At 35.3% G+C, this 5,435-nt stretch overlaps 1 pseudogene; it reads right to left on the reverse strand.

Moving 5' to 3' along the window:
- Nucleotides 1-4,629: 4,629 nt before the first annotated feature.
- LOC111139970 lies at nt 4,630-4,875 on the reverse strand (annotated as a pseudogene).
- Nucleotides 4,876-5,435: the final 560 nt, after the last annotated feature.

Raw genomic sequence — 5,435 nt, forward strand, 5'->3', positions numbered from 1 at the left:
ATCATAAAATCAGGTACTACTCCAAGAGGAGGCATTGGAGAAGGACTATGCTGGGTCTATAAGAGATCACACGTGAGAAAGTACATATATTTATGCTATAGGAAGACCACATGTTCATATCCTATCACTTTGTAACATCACTACTACTTGAACAATGACATGTTTAATTGGAGAAATGATTTTTCTGTTACTATATTTCTGTATCAGTGGATTGGTTGAGTAGTAAATATGTGAGACTTTTTGTTTAAAAAAAAAGAGAGAGGAAAAGAGTTATAAATAAAAATACATTTATACTGTCTTTTATATTTATCTATCCAGTTATCTTTACTGGTTCTCTTTATCTTGTGTGTGTGTGTGTGTGTGTGTGTGTGTGTGTGTATTTTAGTTACTGTGTAGTATTCTTTTATTTCACCTCAAAGTTCCTTTATTTTCTCATAGGGCAGGTTCGTTAGCAAAGAATTCTCTCATTTTGTACTTACCTAAGGATACCTTGATTTCTTCTTTATTTTTGATGGACAGTTTTCCTGGATATCAAATTCCTGGTTCACAGTCTTTCTTTCAGCACTTTGAATATGTCATACCACTGCCTTTTAACTACCATGATTTCTGATAAGAACAAAATAATTATTCTTATTAAGGATCACCTTATGTCATGCATCACTTTCTTCTTGCTGCTTTCAAGATTCTCTCTTTGTTTTGGGCTTTTGAAAGTGTCTATGATGTATCTAGGTGTGGATCTCTTTTGGCTTACCCCACTTGGAGTTTTGTGAGCTTCTTGGATATTCATATTAATGGTTTCCATCTATAGGAAGTTTGGAACCGTTATTTCCTTGACTATTCTTTCTGCTCCTTTTTCTTCTCTCCTTCTGGGACTCTCATTATGTATCTATTGGTACAATTGACAATGCCCCACAAGTCTCTTGAGGCTCTGTAGATTTTTTCATCATTCTTTTTTCTTCATGTTCCTCACACTGGAGAATTCCAATTAACCTATCTTTAAGTCCACAGTTTCTTCTGCCAGCTCGTTTCTGCAGCTGAACTCCTCTAACATATTTTTCCTTTTAGTTACTGTGTTTTTCAACTTTAAGATTTCTATTTGGTTGTTTTTTTGAAATGTCTCTTTATTTATATTCTATATCTTATGAGATATTGTTTCCATATTTCCCTTTAGTTCTTTAGACATGTTTTCCTTCAGTTCTTTAAACACATTTAGCTGATTTAAAGTCTTTTCTTAGTAAGTCCAATGTCCGGTTTAATTTGAGACAGTTTCTATCTATTGCTTTTTTTTTCGTGTAAGTCATACTTAACTGTTTCTTCTCATGTTGCATAATTTTTTTGAAAACTAAATGTTTTAAACAGGTGGCAACTCGGGAAATCACATTTGCTCCACTCCCCAGGGTTTTCTTGTTGTTGTCGTTGTTACAGTTGTTTATTATTGCTGCTACTGCTATTGTTCTAGTTTGTTAATTCAGTGACTTTCCAAACTAATTTTCTAATGTCTGTTTTCTTTGTCATGTGTGACCACTAGAGTGTTTGGTAGGTAAGCTTAATGGACATCTAATGATTGGACAGAGATCTCCTTAAATGGCTTACACCTATAAATCTCCCAGTCTTTGCCAAGGGGCTGTGTGTGGTTGTGTGTGTGTGTGTGTGTGTGTGCTGAAGCACGCCTTCAATCCTTCAGAAGGCAGTTTGCAACAGTATCTTATTCTTCACTTCCTGTTTGCACAAAGCCTCATGATCAGCCAAGGGTAATAAAATACAGCTTTCTCAGATCTGTCTTGGGCATGTACACAGCCCTATACCTATACATGGCATTCTAGTTCCTTAGAATATGTGTGAGTTTGTCAAAACCCCCTACCAATGCCACAACACATGATTGTCCTCTGAAGTTTTTTTAAGGCGACTCCTGTTTGTCCTTTTAAAAGGCACCTCCTTGGGAAGCTATGACACTACACTATTACCGTGGATTGTATTTGACAGATGCTCTGGAGATAAGAATTTTTTTCACTGAGCAACTTGCCATGTTCAATTAGGACAAGCATTTTGAATACAGCTTGATTTTCAAGAAGCTACCAGACAGGTCAAATAGTAATAGCTCTCTGAGGATAGGGCTTTTGAGGGAGTACCAAGTTTGTTTTACCACCTACTGTAGCTGATATGCTGCTAGATTTCACATCTACTGTGTTTACCAGTCCCCTGATTTTAAAGAATCGAGTAGATCTAGGGAGGGGAGGATGAAGCTAGGACAAGATAAAATGTCACAAAGTTCACAGTTCTTACTTAGATTTGACTGATTTTCTTGGCTTCTTGAATTGTTACAGCCTTTTGTTAATTTCCAAAGTCCTGAGTTTATTGATTTTGATGTTTTTCAGTCAGCATTCTCATTGTTTATATAAAGGAATAGATTTTCAAAGGTCCTCACCCTAATAGTGTTTCTTGTCAAAAGTGCTTCTCTACTGTGTATTATTAAAATACATAAAGGTAAGACTTTTGAAAATAAGAACATACATTTAGTAGGATGAATTAAACATATATTACCAATATTTAATTACAAAGTAACAATGACATATTCTTTCTGTTCCATGATACAGTCAGATATTTTTGTACTTTCTGTTCCTTCTCCATATTTGTCTGAACTATCTGAAGACTTTAGGACTTACTTCTTTTGTATTATGTAGTGGAAAAACTGAACACAATCAACTTAGAAGACAATTGAAGACCACACAATGGGGAAAAGAAAGTCTCTTCAACAAATAATGTTTGAATAACTGGATCTCCATGTGCAAAAGACTGAAATTGGACTCCTCTCTGAAACATATGCAAAAATTAACTCAAAACTGAATATAGACCTAAATTTTAAAAGTAAAAAAATAAAACTATTAAAGCAAAACATAAGATAAATCTTTGTGTCCTTGCTTTCAGGCAATGTTTTCCTAATACGACACCAAAAATACAAATTACAAAAGAAGAATAGCTAAAGAGGACTCCATCAAAATTAAAAACTTTTGTGTTATAAAAGGCATCAAGAAAATGAAAACCCAGCCCTCAGAATGGAATAAAATATTTGCAAACCACATATTTTATAAGGGACTTATATCCAGGATATATAAAACCTTTGCCACTCAACAATAATCTAATTCAAAAATGGTCGAAGGATTTGTTGAAGAGGGTGTGGAGAAATTGGATCCATGATCATGCACTGCTTTTGGGAACATAAAATAGTCCAGCCTCTTTGGAAAACAGTTTGTCAGTTCCTCAAAATCTTAAGCATAGAATTACCATATGCAACAATTCTATTCCTAAGAGAAATAAAAACATTTGTTGACACAAAGTAGGATAGTTAAGCAGATATTTAAATAAATATTTAATCTTTTCTCAGCTTTTTGGCTAAGATTAAGTGTACTAAATATTTAAAACTTATTTAAAATAACATTACTAATAATAGCCAAAATGTAGAAACTATCCAAATTTCCATCAACTGCTGAATGGATAAAAAAAATATGATATAACCACACAGTGGAGTATTAATTGACAATAAAAAGAATTAAATTACTGATACAAGCTACAGCAAGGATGAACCTTGTGTAAACATCATGCTAAATGAATTAATCCTGTCACAAAAGGCCATGTATTTCATGATTCCAATTATATGAAATGTCCAGAAAGGCAACTCTCTAAAGACATTGGGTTAGTGGTTTCCAGGGGCTGGGGGAAGGGTGGAATATAGATGGGTAAAGGGTTTCTTCCTAGGGTAATGAAAATATTTTAAAATTAGATAGTTGTGATGGTTGCATGACTGAATATTCTGAAAAAAACACTGATATTTATTTACATTTTAATAATGTTTACACACACAAAAAGAATGCTTTGATATGTAGAATTATATTTCAATAAATTTTTGTATTTGACAGAGAGAGAGAAAGGGAGATCACAAGGAGGCAGGCAGGGGGGGGGGGGATGATGTAGGGCTTGATCCCAGGACCCTGAGATCATGACCTGAGCCAAAAGCAGAGTCTTAACCCACTGAGGCACCCAGGCACCCCTCAAAAATTATTTTAAAAAGCTACATACAAGTCAAATATAAAATCCACTTTGCCTAGCAGCTCTATTATCAAGCCACATTAGACTAACTCCTCATGTCAGGACAATGTTATAACATCAAGCTAAATGTTCTCCCTGAAAAATCATTTGATCATTTAATTTTGGGAATTTTGCTTACTAGCAGCAGAGGGTTTTTAAACTTGTAGGAATTTATTTTCAGCTCTCTAAAAATATTCATCTATTTTATACCACAGAATTATTTTGGTAGACCACCTATTTGTCAATAAGTTCTTTTCATCTGTAAATTACTCATATAGGCTATCCGTTTCTAAAATATCCATTACTTTTAAATACTGAAAATCATGTTCACTGTCACCGTAAATTAAATCTCTCTTTCTCAGGGAAAAAGGTTTTTTTTAATTTTTTCAAGTTTCAAATATTTATTAATCAGTGTAAACCCCAACACAATACACCAACATGATTTTGTACATTTAGAGGGGAAATAGTTCCTGGATAAATGGAAAATTGTGCAGATGGCTTCCGGAAGACCTTCATTTCAAGCAGCCTTATAGTGAAACATTCCATTTAGAAGTCTGGACCTTTGTTCTTCACTTTGCTTTAATCTACACTCACGGAGGAGAACTTAAATTGAGCATTGGGACCCAGTTTGTTCCAGGGTTCTGAGTTATTCTTCCTATATTGAACAATGCCAGGTGCAAGACATACAGCGATGTTCCAGTACCTCCTGCCCCAATAATTATGAAGAGGGGCATCAAGCTCTGATGTTTCACATCAGAACAGCATCACCTGACCAAGGATCTGGTGTAACATGGCTAAGGCAGAGGCCTCCAGTCCAGAAGAAGAATAAATCGAATCTGCAATCCCCAGCACTAAGTAATCCCTACCAGGAAAATGGTTTTAAAGCACAGAGATTATCTGAACTTGTGGGATTTAAGTTGGATTCCAAACAAATACAGTTTTAGTAACAAAACTGAGAAAGTTATGTTTAGCTTGTCTGACCTTTTCTGGTAACAGTGTTGGGGGGGTGGATTCTGAGAGTCTTATTTCCAAAAGAAATTTTTTTTTCTTCTGTGTGAATTTGTCACAAGTCACACATAACATTGAACCACTCAGGTGCAGTCAGTTTAACCTATTTCCGGTTCCTTATGGGCTCTTCCAAGATCACCAGAACAATTTTGAATAGCATACAAAGTTCTATTGTAGTCTAATTCAGTCCTGCAGGGACAAAGCTGGCCTGAATTGTCAGAGCCCAAGAAATTTGAAGAGGGTGGGTTCATGGTGTTGGAGGTAGGAGCAGTGGTCTATTCAAGGTATAGGTGTGTGATTCAGGTGAGAAGGCCTTCAGTACAGGAGAAGGGATGGTGTCAGCA

Source organism: Enhydra lutris, unplaced genomic scaffold, assembly GCF_002288905.1.
Source record: "Enhydra lutris kenyoni isolate GAN:26980312 unplaced genomic scaffold, ASM228890v2 scaffoldscaffold131, whole genome shotgun sequence".
Lineage (NCBI taxonomy): Eukaryota > Metazoa > Chordata > Mammalia > Carnivora > Mustelidae > Enhydra > Enhydra lutris.